The sequence below is a fragment of the Ambystoma mexicanum genome, chromosome 3q, assembly GCF_040938575.1.
Source record: "Ambystoma mexicanum isolate Mex_15411 chromosome 3q, UKY_AmexF1_1, whole genome shotgun sequence".
Classification (NCBI taxonomy): domain Eukaryota; kingdom Metazoa; phylum Chordata; class Amphibia; order Caudata; family Ambystomatidae; genus Ambystoma; species Ambystoma mexicanum.
In genome coordinates, this window is record NC_090926.1 from 747,207,500 (window position 1) to 747,222,266 (window position 14,767).

Here is a 14,767-nt window from a genome sequence, read left to right on the forward strand (position 1 = left end):
TCAAGCTCCTTGCATCCATTACCGCCTGTTTCCCACCTGCACCAGGGGCCCTAGTGCACCCCCATCCATGCAGGCCCCTTTTCTGCCTTACTCTTCTCCACCGCTGCACCTTGGGCCAAACCTGCGCCCCGTCCATGGAGACCATTCCATATAAATTCCTCTTCCAACGCCTTGCTTCGTTGCTCCACTTTTTTCCCCCAGCTGCACCAGGGGCCCTAGTGCACCCCCGTCCATGCAGAGCAGACCCATCTCATCACTTCCCCCTGCTGCACCAGAGGCGCTCCCGCACCTCCGTCCATGCAGCCTGAAGCTTACTCACCTTGTCGTGCGGCAAGCGTGAGGGCTTTGCCACCGTCGACCCTGCCCTCCAAACGACGCCACCACCTCTTAACAATTTCCACAGTTACATCCCCCCTGCGGCCCTCCCCTGCCCTACCTACATGTCTTCCTCCTCACCCCTCTCCTACCCCCTTTGGATTGCCCCCAAAACCTCTCATCAATCCTTGTGCCCCCCCTCCTTTTATGATAAACTGAGCCCGACCTACCAGCACACCCTAATTTACCTGGCATGCGGTCCTTCCCCCTACCTCCTTGCCCCGCTCCTTTCCCTGACCCACTGTCCCGTGCCTGAAAACAATCTGTAACCGGATGCCGACCCGCACACCTGCTGCACTCGTGTTTAAATTTGCACATCCAGCTCGTGCAGCCTTCTTTATTGAACGCCCAACATGCTGTTGAGGGCTGTCCTTTTCCTCCTCCCCCCGCCCCCTCATGGGCGGGGCGACCAAGAAAGGGCCGGTAAGGCACAGGCAGCCCATTTGCTGTGTGCAATGTCGGGGCAGGCCTCGTCAGAGCCATCCATTGCAGCCAAAGATCCATGTCTATCTCCCCCCAAACAGCCTGACTGTCCTCCGCCATTCTTGATCTGAATTCCTCATCATAGCGTACCCAGGCAAAACCCCCCAAAACTCGTGAAAGCCTTCCTAATTACGTCCATATATTTAAGCAGGGCAACGCTCCGGGAATTTTTCGCAATAAACACTGGCATAAATGATAAATGCTGACATCCAATTCTCAATAGTCACTGGGACCCTTGGGCGCGAAGCCAGTTCCCTCTCTTCTTCCTTAGACCCCTCCTTTGCTCTCACTTCCCTATGGAGCAGCTTAAAAACATCTACAAATTCCCCCGCCTGAATCTTCTCCCTGGTCGCTGCCATCAAGTGCGCCCCCGAGGGTTTTGTGATACCCATGTATGGCAGTTTTTTCTCCTTGCCTTTCACTTCAACCTCCTTTTCTTTTCCAACTTGCACCTCGAGCACCAATGGCTCCACCACCTTGTCGGTTTGAACCTCCACTGAGCAAATGCTCTTCTCATCCCCAAGGCTCCAATGGCCTGTACACCAACTTCTTTCCTTACCCCTTGCAGTCCAGACCCTTCATTTCCCGTCCCCCTTCTCGTGTCCACTCTCTGCCATGCAGATGACCATTCCCTTTCCCGCTCACCTCTTTCCACACAGGCCGTCTGCGGTCTGGCGTCCACACCGATGCTCCTCATCTCTTTTCTTAGAGGGCTCCTACTGCGGGGACAAAACATATCAGCAGACTCACCCAGCCAATAGTTCCCCCGACCTCTTGCCCCCGACCACCCTGCACCTGCCTTTCCCGATCCCACCTCAAACTTCTTCTCTCCTCCCCCCTTTCCCTTACCGACCTATAACCTTCTACCTCGCCCTGCCCCACATAATCCTCCTATCCAACTTCATCACCCCTTAAATACCATTGTGGATGCGAGCTCATGCCCTAGTTGAGTTGATCTTCTTCATGCGAGCCCGGGGCGTCCGCCCGGCCACTCTTTTTACGTCTTCTAGGTGGGGTCGCAGAAACCCCTGCCTGGTCCTCTTCTCTCGGGTGAGGCGTGCCGTCCTCCACCCTGGAATCCTCATCGCTGGGGCTGTGCTGCACCCTCTAGGCTCTCCTTGCGCTGACCGAGGAGGGGCTGTTCTAAAACCCTCTACCTCCACCTGAACAGCGGGGGCTGCACAGCGCCCTCCGGCCCTCACTCCTCCTACCCGGGTGGGCCGTTCCGCGCCCCACTCTAACCTCCTCAATTGATGGGGACCTCTCCCTCCTTCTCCCACCTGCACTCTTCTGCAGGTATTTACCCCCTCTTCCCCTCTGCTCTGTCACCGCCTTCTGCGCCCCATCACCGCCCCCACCGTGGTTCCATTGGCCCACCTCTTTTTGAGCACTCCTAGCTTCCCTAGGGCTATCATTCACTCCCTCCCTCACTGGCTCGCCACCCGAAATCATTTCTCCCCCGGACGCCCACCTGTTTATCTCCCTCCTCATCTTCCTGCCCCTGGATTCCCAAACTTCCCCTCTCCCCGCCGCTGGGGTGCAAGCCACCACTGCCGCTAGAGCCCCATCAGCCGCAGCTCTACGCTGCAGCCTGCCCCCACCTACCTCTCCCTCTCCCGTTACTTCCCCTACCGCCCCTTCCAAAAGGGCCTTAGATGCCCTGCTAATGATCTCCAGGGCCTCCATCAGAGCCCTAGCATCCACCAGCCCCTTCTTACTTGCTCCCTGTCCCACCATTGTGCCCTAATACACTTAGTGTGCACTAAACTTATGCCCCTGCAGCTAACTAGCTAAGCCACCGAGCCAAAACCTACCCGTGGACAATATCCTAGGAAAATTGGGACAACCCGTAAAGCAGATAGCACTACAAAGCTAATAGCTCTGAGAAGTCCAATACCTTGTAATTACAAGATATAAGTATTATAAAAATATATATATTTTTTTTAAAACCCCTCTTAATATTCCCAAATTCGGCCCCCTCTAGCCCTAACTGCTACAGATGAAAAATGCACCCCCAAAAAAGCAACCCAGGCTCAACTAGGCCCCAAAAAACGAACTTTACACACTGCCCCCTGGAGGATTGACAACCTAACCGCACTTGCCACAAAAAGTTCTTTATTTAAACCCTAAAATGACCCTTTCCGTGATGGACCCCTTCCTCAACTTAAAAATAGCGTCACCACCACAAAAGACCACAAACTGGGCTCACAGGATCCAAATTGTTGAAGAAAAACCGTGGTAGACACTGCCCTTTAGCGGCGTACCAGGAGAACCGCACTGCAGCTGCTCTATCTAATAAACTGGCCCTTTAGGAAACCAGCACTGCCCCCTCTGTCAAGAGACAGCTAACGTGCCACAAAACAAACGCTTCAAAGAGAAATGCTTGCCGGCCCCTTTACACTCCCTGAACACTAAGATACGCATGCCTAATCCTGACGCTCGACGCCACCCCCTCCTCCCCCTTTGCAGAGGCAGAAACGTTCCGATCCACAAAACCTGCACTGTGCTATGTAGCAGCTCCTAAATACGGCGCTTTCCTACCCGCAGGCAAGAAAAAATGGAGGTACCTTATTTACGGTACCTCCACTATAAAAAAAAAAATATATATATATATATATATATATAAATATATTTTTTTTTAATATACATCTTACTACCTATCCACCCACCCACCTACGCTACACTGCCCTACTCCTCACCTCACTTGTAACACCCCTCAAAGGCCCAACTTAGGGAAGGCTCGGGAGCAGGCAACAGGACTTGACAATCACCAAGTCCAACCATCGCCTGCCTCCCGAACCTTCCCTGAATCCTTAAATACCCTGAGGAGGCGCTCTGCCCCCCACGGCCACTCGCTGGCCATGTGCAGCGCCAAAATCAACCCCGGGGGGAAACGTTTCGCGTTCCCCCCGGTGCCCCCCTTTTGGGATCTAACCCAGTTATTTTTTATCAGATATGATTTGACTGGGAACTGGAGAGCGCGCCTCGCCATCCTCTTTTTTTATGAATGTGCATGCTCAGCACTTACTTTGCATGCATTTCTCAGCGGTGCACCAGAAGAGCAACCATGCATGCATGCGCTTACACTTTGCCAGGCTATGACCACCGTTAACGTGGGTGATACTAACATGTATTATTTAAAATGCTGTGAAGCTAATTGTATTCCTTTACCTATGACAAGTATTCTAGTCATTGTGAATGTTTGAGTGATGCACACTGCAATATGTGCATCTGGTGTCAAAGCCACTCCCCCCAGCCCCATGCCTCCGTTGCCAATCTAATATTCCAGGGCAGCACATTGAAAGCCGAAGTAAACCCTTCTTTTTTAAATTGTTTAGTTTAAATGTCTGCTTGTCAGGACCACATACACTGTATTACTGCAAATCTTTCATCACATCACCGACAAGAACAAACTCCAGGTCCTTGTCAAATAGATTTACCAAAAAAACCTTTAACACATAAAAACACACTATTCCATATCCATACAAATCCATATAATACCAGTCTACATAAAAAATGCACTTCTATAAACAAGTTTAAAATTTCACAATAACATTTCTATCAAGTAATGAATTGTATTCTGATAAAAGAAAATTGGTATAGCAGCATCGCAATGCTCGGGCTTGTTACACAGAGCTCTCTAAAGGCATTAGAACAGACCTAGGATCCTGGGGGATGCGGGCAATCTCGTGGCTCGGTATGATATGATATGATAGGTTATTCGTAACGCTTGATACCCAAATGTTTCTAAGCGTGGACCGAACCTGTGTTGCTCTCTGTCGTCTTGCTTCCAAGGCGAGCACGTTGCTACTGAGCTATCCTCCCGAGACAGTACGATTGCCACGGTGTAGATGAACATTTTACCTCCTTTGCTACAGTATTTTCAGGCGCTCCTGGTTGCTATCTCTGCCCACGCGTTAAAAAAAGGTGCAACGGGACATCCTGGAATATGTGTGGAAATGTGGGAGGGCCAGGATAGCCAGAACAACCCAATTCAGACCTAGGGAAGGGGATGGTATGGCAGTGCCGAACATAATGCGGAAGTACCAAGCGGCGCAATTGAGAATTTTAAACATGACTGGGTTAAACCGTACACTACCAAAGGTTGATGTCACATTGAGGAGGATATATCGGGCAAACTGCTCCGGTACATCCCTTGGCTAGTGAGACGATATAGGGCATTGCGTATGAATTAATTACCTATCCCTAGAGTGATTATGCAGGTTTCGGATACAACGGCTATATTATTATTATTATTATTATTATTATTATTATTATTATTATTATTATTATGGTATTCATTGAGCACGGACCTAGCTTCAGGAAACAGCAGAACGCTTTACAGAGGTACACACCAGTACAGATACATAATGGAGTGCTTTACAGAGGTAACAACAGAACAGATATACAGCGGGGGTAGGATACAGATGTACCAGGTGGTGGGCAGAAGAGAGGCGGGTGGCATCCACAAGTCAGGTGGCGCTTGGAGCAATGTGATGGCCTAGGTGTTGAGGAGGAGCCACTCCTTGAAGAGGTGGGTCTTGAGTTCTTTAGTGATATGGGTCTAAGACTCTCTTCTATCCCCTTCCCTATCACTCCTTTTCACTGTAATCCTCGCTTTCAACCGCCCAAGGGAGAGTAGCCTTTGCTAACTGGAGAGTGGGTGGCTGCGGGATTTTTTGCACACATGTTTGAGAATGCCCCAATCTGGTCCTTTAAATCCTGTAAGGGAACCTTTTGGGGTTGGTGAGAAAGATAGGTTTGGATACTGGCAGCTTCGACACTGGGCAATGCAACCTCTCTATAGGAAGGCACTCACTAGAGCATTGACTGCGTTTGAGAAAATGATACTGTCGCAGAGTGACTCCACAAGCCTCTTATCTCGTTTATATAGCTGCCTAGGCAATAACAGGGCACAATACTACACAGCCTTACATACAGGCCTGGCCTGGCACACTGGGTGGAACTCCCAATGGAGAGCTGGCGGGAAGCCTGCAGAGGAATGAAGGGATCAACCAGGAGTGTACAATATGCAGGGAGAAGTTTCAAATTCTCAGCTAAAGGATACTTAAGCTCGGATAGAATAAGACACATGAGCACGGGGAGGGAGGACGGACTATGTTGGAGGAGATGTGGGGGCACAGAGAACCTATGCGCACACCTGGTGATGATATCGAAAGCTTACACCTTACTGGTCAGAGACAATGACTACACTTAATAGCGTAAGCAATGCATCGCTACCAATGGATCCGATTGTCTGCCTGCGAGGCGTCTTCAGAAGTGGTAAAGCAGTTAAGTACTGTACAAACATACTCCTGCTGAGAACTATGCTCCTGCTAGCAAAGGTCACAATCGCGGCCTGTTGGAAGTCACTGAGGCCGCCTACGGTGGAAGACTGGTGGGCATATATGTGGTCGTTAGTGGCGACAGAGAACGTTGTGTACTTTTCGGAAGATGAAGAGCAAACATTCTTTGCAAGATGGCGTCGTTTCCTGTAGTATGCACAAATACAGACTTCACCTGTCCCACTAAGATGGGGTACGGGGTGACAGTGTTATGGGTTTGCTCGCATGCTCCTAATGTCTTGCCCAAGCCTCCCTATGCTCAGTTGTTGAGATGGAGAAATGAATATTGTGGTTTCATGATGCGAGCCATTAAGATCAGCCGAGGACAGAGCACTATTGCTGTTTGGTTTGTGTTATTATAAAATGGCAATAAAAAAGATTAAAATACAAAAAAAAATATTGGGTATAGTGCAATCAGCAGCGCAAAGTGGTAGCAGACAGACGCCCCCACAAGGCCTCCCAGGGAGCGATTCTCAGGTTTGACACATATAATCCGAATGTTCGCAAGTGCCTCCCTTCCACTGGAAGGTGCCTTGTTTCACTGTTTCCTGAACAGTATCTGCAATGTGGAATAACTTCCCCTATCTCTTTCCACAAATTGAAATGTGCTCGAGTTGGTAGCATGTTGAGTCTAAACCTCAGAATCGACATACCAAACCACCAAGATAGATATTTAGCCAATTAAGACGCCTGTTTTCCTAATTGTTTATGAGTTTTAACCAAATCTCTGTACCTCGTGTATTCACCAAATTTGTCGCAAGTGTTGCACCAGTTGAGCCTCCATAGATGTTTTTTATTGGCTAAAGAGTCCATAAAAAGAATCTTCCAATTACTGGCCGCTTTTTTAAACTGTTCTGCACACGCTGCGACATAGGGCTTGACAGCCTTTAATGCGTCTAATTTAAAACCTCCATATAAGGAATGCTGGGTGTTGGGGGAGGGGCGAGGGGTTGGGGTGTGTGTACAAGCTTTCTGTATTCGTATTTGTATTTTGTTTATTTGTAAGGGCATCAGGGCGCATGTTTGGAAAGGTAGTTACAGAACAGAGTTACAGAGATAGGTTCAAAATTACATAGTTACATTGTATAGACATGTTTACAATAAGAAAAAACATGCATCAGAAGTATTGAACGGAAAGGCATAAAGGTCATCAGTACAATATATACAGTGATTAGCCTGTATGCGGTGACAACTGCAGAGTTACAGAGCGGAAGCTAGAGCATCCTGTTCATGCAGCCAACGTTTAGTTCTGTTTTTAAAGGATTTGATGACTGGCACATTCCTAAGATCATGGGTAGAGAGTTCCAGAGCTTAGCAGCCAGGACTGGGAGGCTCGCACCTCTAGCTGTCTGAAGCTTGAATCTGGGAATGGTTAGTATGTGCACCTGTGCAGATCTTAAGGGTCTGTGGGATGTTTTTACCCATGCATCCAAGCCCTACCATAAAACTGTGCAGTACTGGCATGGAAAACATCATGATGGCCAGAACTCCCCAGAGAGTGCACAGGGAAAACATGAAGAATAGGCTGCCACCAATTTTTGCCTATGTTGTGAGCACAGGAGGGCACTGCCTAAAACCACCATTGGGCTACACACACAGTAGCCTGAAACCATTGGGAATGGCAATGCTGATTGCCAAAAAGCAACTCAGAACTGTGGAGAATTCATTTCCTTAATCCCAAAAATGGTTGCATTACCAGTACTCACCACTATCAGAAAGCCGGCGTTTTAAAACCACCAGACTTTTGTGTAAAACTGAACAGAGGAACTCAAACCAGACCAAGGAAAGACTTGCTAAGAGGTGGATACAATGTAAAACTATATTCTGAAATGACTTGAAGGAAGTAATTATTTAATGTATAGGTAAAAATTGTAAGTTTGATTTAAACTGTGAACTAAAGTGACATTTAGCTGAATTCTGCCTGACAACTACCCCCGACAGGAGAAACCTGCTCAGCCACTCTTCCCAGGCCTAGCTGCATCCTGCTTCCCCACCAAAAGGAGTTGACACCTCTCTGATTGAATTACTGGGGACTGCAGGAAACTGAACAATGGACTCAGGCAATTGTTATATTGGGGGGGGCCGTAAAGTGGCTTTCTCTTGGGAGAAGTGGGAGGAGAAGTGCCTCTGGGAGCCACCCGAGCTGGAGGCGGGGGCAGACAGAAGCTTCCCCCATGTGCTTTGGAACCTAAACCACACCCATCTGGGCCAGAGCATAATTTTAAAAAGATAGATAACTCATAGTGCGGACTTGTCAAAATTATATAAGTAATATCATTATTCTTGTGATTTTTCTGTGCACGTTTTAAGAGGCGTTAGGACCCTGTGGTGTATTCTGGGGGGTTGCTAGCGGAAAATAGGGTCTTACTCCAAATGTCTGCATTTTAAAAATCTGACACTTCATCAATTAATGTCCATACTCCTTGCGCACATGTGTGTAATTTTTGGTAAATGTCCGATATTGGTAAACCAGTCAAAAAGTGCAAAATGTTGTCATTTTTTAATGCAAGCCCCCAGGAAGATCAGAGGCGGACAAGCATGGACCATAAGGAATATATAATGTGTACATGTAATTTCAACAAATTGTGTATCTGGGAAATATGTATTTGAATCAAATATAGATTTGTGGGCAAATTGACCAGGGGAGGATCCTCTGACCCATAAACAGACCTCATCATGATGACTCACATTTCCTTCCCCCAATCATGGGAGAGGGGAGAATTGGGCCAATGACAAGTAGAGAGGGGCAGGCTCAGTTATGCCACGCACACACCCACTTCCAAAACACATAAAAAGAGACTGCTGGGACAGGTAGAGACATTCAATTCCATTTTCTGCGGGACGCTCTGCCGGGAGACTCCAGACTTCAAATCCATCAATCTTCAGAGACCAGAAATTTACTTCAGAACTTAAAGCAAGGGCCTAAACCCACAAACTGAGAACTCTTCTCAGCAGGCCTCAGCATCTTTAAAATCATCTGCAAACTATTCCACAGCCAGGCGAGCTGTTTGAATTCTTTGCCAAGAACTTTTTCCGGAACCGCAGACCAGACCCAGACCGCTGTGAACAGAACCAGAGATCCGGATCGCTGTGAGCAGAACCGGTGCCTGATTGACCCGCCGAGCAGAGAGAACCGCCGCCGGACGTGTTGACCAGATCCGTGACGAGGCCTAGTTCAAATTTATATTGTGAGTACCTAGCAGAACTGTGCAGAACCAATCTCTTAGTTAAAATAATCTAATTCAAGCTATTTTAACCTAAGTAGAACTGCCTCCTAGAAATCGTGTCATCTGTCATTTTTAAAGCTGCACAACTCTCACCTGTCAATTCTGCAGCTGCAAGCTGTCACCTGTCATTTTGAGTTTTACTTTAAATCCGAAAATCTACCTTTATTAAATCGTCCGTATCTCTGGAACCGTTTGGGCTAGGAACGTAATTTTCACTGTAAAGCTGTGATTCTAGGCTTTCCAACGAACCTAGAACCGACTTCTTACTCCCTATACTTTTTCCGCAATCGCGATTTACGCACTCACGAAATTTACCGCGATTTGTGATTTGGTGTAACGCTCACCTGATTCCCGTAGAGGCGCCGGTCTTGACTGGGCGTATACCGTATCTTCAAAGGTGATGTGTAACACACGGCTGGCTCTTTGGGCTGGACCTCTGTGCACTGTATGTCTGACTCGAAGGGTAAGATGTCTGCAGATAGAAAATATGGGATTAAGGAACTGGGTTATTGAATGTCTCTCTCTTCTTCCCTTTCTCTTCTCCTGTAGAACCCCAAAGGTTAACGCTCTCACCTTAGGTAAGTGAACGCCGTGCTCTCCATCTGCCTCGGGGCAGGGTGCTGTAACCAGTTTCTTCACTGGATAAGGGGAGCAGGCCTCTTGACTTCAGAGGACTGCTGTCCGTCGTTTACTGCACGAACGGTAAGTTTCGAGTAATTCTAATGTCTTTAAAGTCTTTAGTTATGATGTTTCTTGTTTTGCAGGGTTCCGGCGATGGCGGATGACGGGCTGAAGTGAGTTGAAGATGGAGCCCGTGTGATGAATAGAAGCGCCTGGAAGCACGTAAGTAAGCGCTTGTTGCCTGCTTCACGATGCGCTCTAACTGTCTTTTTATTTTGCAGGTACAAGTTCGGAGCGGCTGCAGGGTGCCAGAATACCCACTGGGTTAGATGTGGAAAGGAGTAATGGCACGTGAGTATTAAAGTTCCCCAATGTCTTTAAACGCACCTTGTTTTGTCTTTCAGATGCGGGATGCAGCGCCGAAGGCCTCCGGAGCGTGCGAAAAGTTGGTAAGCTTTTGTCTTTCAGATGCCGGAATGCAGTGTGAAGAACTCCGGAGCGCACGAAGAGTAGGTAAGCCTTTGTCTTTCAGATGTCGGAATGCAGCGCGAGGCGTTGGTGACAGCCGATGGACCAGGTAAGTGAAGAGCTGTCACTGAAGACCGTAATGCTAACCTGTTCTTTCTTTTCTTTATAGGTGTTGCTGAAGACTGGATTCAGGATGGTAAGCCTTTTTCCTTAGGCCCAGGATCAGATGCAGAAGACACGATGAGCGTTCTGCTGCAGAGGATGCAGAATAACGCAAAGCAAGATTCATCCATCGGGTGTGGTTTAAATAGCCTCCTGTAGTGCTTAGGTGTCTCCTTCCACAGCCACGCCTAGGTAAGAAAAGAGTTCCTGCTTTCCAGAAGAGTTCCAGTGTTCTGAATCTAGGGAGTGGCTCCTGCCCCACCCAACAGGAAAAGTAGTTCCAAACAGAAGAGGATCAGAGGCTCAACTGGCAGGCAAGTAAGCAGCATGGTCTGCTGCAGGTAAGTCCACCCAAGCATTATGAGCCCGGCGCTTCCAGCGCTGGGATTGGGCATATTTATGAGCCTGGTGCCACTGGCGCCAGGACTGGGTCCAAAAGGTCCCAATTGGGACTGGTTGGCACTCGGAACCTGGGTTATGGATCTGCTTCCAAGGGAGTTGGGAAAACCCTGACCTTTTGGAAGCAGAGATCATGACAGTACCCCCCCTCAAGGCCCCTCCCAAACCGGGCTTCTCCGGGGGTTTTGGCTTGTCAGGAAATGTTCGGTGAAATCTTTTGATTAGGCGAGGAGCGTGGACATATTCAGCAGGTTCCCAGGATCTCTCTTGGGGGCCGTAGCCTTTCCAGTCAATTAGGTAAAATAGTTTAGATTTGGAGATCTTGGAGTCCAGAATGCTTTTGACTTCAAACTCGAGTTCTCCATCAACTAGGATAGGTTTTGGAGATTTAGTTAGTCGGGTTTGAGGTTGCACGGGTTTTAATAGAGAGACGTGGAAGACCGGATGTATCTTCATGTGCGGGGGCAAGTCCAACTTGACCGCTACTGGGTTTACTATGGTAGTGATGGAATAGGGACTAAGGTATCTTGGGTTGAATGTGCGTGGCCCTTTTAGAGGTAGATATTTGGTGGATAACCAGACTTGATCCCCTACTTGATATTAAAGGGCTTCCTTCCGATGTTGATCTGCTCCTTTCTTGTATTGTTCTTTAGCCCTTTGAATGTGAGAAACAGCTTCCTTAAAGGCTTGGGTGATTGTAGAATGCAGGTAGTCTACTGCTGGTGTTTCAAGATCTTGGAGGGGATCCAACTCCGAGGTTCGAGGGTGACTGCCGTACAAAAGAAAAAACGAGGTTTTCCCAGTTCCCGAATGGACAGAGTTATTGTAGGCATATTCGGCTATCCAAAGGATGTCTTTCCAAGTTTTTTCAGTTTGTTGCAGCATGCAGCATAAATACTGTTCCAGAGTTTGATTGGTCGTCTCGGTTTGTCCGTCGGTCTGAGGGTGGTGACTGGTCGATAGTCTCACATCAATTTGAGCCGACCGACAGCAACTTCGCCAAAAATGAGAAATAAATTGACTACCTCGATCCGAAATTAGAACCGAAGGAAAACCGTGCAGTCGGACGATGTTTTCGAGAAATTCTCGGGCCAGAGTTGCTGCTGTTGGCAAGCCTTTGAGCGGAATGAAATGCGCCATCTTGGAGAATAAGTCCACGATTACTAGAATCGTATTGTATCCGGAGCATGGAGGTAGATCGGTGATGAAGTCCATAGAAAGCGTATGCCAAGGGCGAGGTGGGATGTCAATAGGGCGTAAGAGGCCTGCTGGTCTTTCCTTTTGACTCTTGTTTTGGGCGCATACTCCACAGGACATTATAAAGTCTCTGATATCTTTTTTCCAAGACGGCCACCAGAAGTAGCGCTTGATCTTTTCTGAGGTCTTGGCCATACCGGGATGTCCTTCCATTAAAGAATCGTGATAACAAGAGTTTACTTTTTTCTGTAAATCTGTGCTGGGTAGGTATAATCGTTCTTGCAAATACAATAAGTTGTCCTTTACTGCAAAGTCCTTTCCCTGCAGATGCCAATTCTGTATGTCTGCTGGAGTTACAAGTTGCCTGGCTTTATCCTTAACTTCCTCTATGGATTCTGTGGAGATTACACCCAGAATTCTTTGTTCGGGAATGATTGGTACAGGTTTAGGGTTGATCAAGTGTTCTTCCACTCCCATCCGAGAAAGGGCATCAGCTTTACCGTTCTTTGTACCAGGTCGATAGGTAATTATGAAGTCAGACTCGGCAAAGAATAATGCCCAACGTAGTTGTCTAGAGGATTGGGCTTTTGCGGTTTTCAAATATTGCAGGTTTCGGTGATCCGTAATCACAGTAACGGTGTGTCGGGCCCCCAGCAGATAATGCCGCCAAGCCTTAAAGGCAGACTTGATAGCCAGAAGTTCCTTGTCAGTAATCGTGTAATTGATTTCAGGAGGTGAGAATTTGCGGGACCAAAATGCCACGGGATGCAACTGATTGGTTACCGGGTCCTTTTGTGATAGAACTGCCCCCATGGCAAGGCTTGAAGCATCAGTTTCCACGATGTAGGGGAGTTTGGGGCGAGGGTGTTTTAAGATTGGTGCAGAGATAAATTTAGTCTTCAAATCCTGGAAAGCTTGTTCCGCCTCGGTAGACCATTCAAAACGTTTGTTTTTCTTTAACAAGGCAGTGATGGGCTGGACTATTCGAGAGAATTCGGGGATAAACCTGCGGTAAAAGTTAGCGAAGCCTAACATGCTTTGCACACCTTTTACGGAGGATGGTGATGGCCATTTGAGAACTGCATCGACCTTCTTTGAATCCATACGCACTCCGCCAGGTGATAATATGAATCCTAAGAATTCAACTTCAGTCACGTTGAAAACACATTTTTCCAACTTAGCGAAAGGTTTGTGTTGACGCAATCTTTCGAGGACCATTTTCACGTGTTTCCGATGTTCAGATTCCGATGAAGAATAAACGAGGATGTCGTCAATGTAAACAACAACACACACATCTATGAGCTCTCTGAGGACATCGTTCATAAAATATTGAAAGACGGCCGGGGCATTGCAAAGTCCGAAGGGCATGACCTGATATTCAAATAGCCCATACTTGGTGCCGAAGGCCGTCTTCCATTCATCGCCCTCTTTTACTCGTACCAAGTGGTAAGCTCCTCTAAGATCCAGCTTTGTATATATGCATGCTTTTCTGACTTGTTCCAGGAGTTCAGGGATCAAAGGTAACGGATATCTATTCTTAACGGTCATCTGGTTCAGGGAGCGATAATCTATACAAGTTCTAAGGTCTCCTTCCTTTTTTGGAACGAAGAACAAAGCTGAAGAAGCAGGGGACTTGGAAGGACGAATAAACCCATTTGCCAGGTATTGATCCAGGTATTGTCGAAGGTGAAGGTTCTCAGGCTCGGTGAGGGCATAAATTCTACTACAAGGAGGAGTAGATCCAGGTATCAGGTCTATCTGGCAGTCATAAAACCTATGAGGAGGTAGAGAGTTAGCCTGATCCTTCCGGAAAACATCTTGGTATTCTAGGTATTCGGGAGGTAACTGGGGAGTCTCTGAAGAAATTGCTGCCAGTGCAACACCAGGTGGAGGGTGACAAGTAGAGACACATTCTGGAAACTGGACCGTTCTTGCTCGCCAATCGATCAGAGGATTGTGTTTCTCTAACCAAGGTATTCCTAGAATAATCTGAAACTGAGGGGCCTTGATCACATCGAACACGATCTTCTCATGGTGTCCGTCTTGACTTACTAGCGTCACCTCTTGAGTGGTATGCGTTACTGGCCCGGAGGCTATCTCCGTACCATCCACCGTAGTAATGACGTCCTTTACAGCCTTGGGACAAAGAGTTAGATTCATCCTCAAAACCATTTCATGATCCACATGATTGCCGATGGCACCGCTGTCGACGTAAGCTTCAATTGCATGTAATCGATCCGGATTATCAGGGCTAATGAGGACCATAGGTATCACGAAATGCGAGGTCACGGAACTGGTTTTCACGCTCGGCAAGATGACCTCTATTCTTGTCGGGCGAGGTCGTTTCCCTGCTCAGAGTTTGTAACTTTGGTAACTGCAGCTCCTACTGCCTTCTTGGCAGGTTTCACCGGACAGTCTCGAAGAAAGTGCCCTGAGTTTCCGCAATAGAGGCATAATTGCAACTGTTTTCTCCTTTCCCGCTCCTTTTGT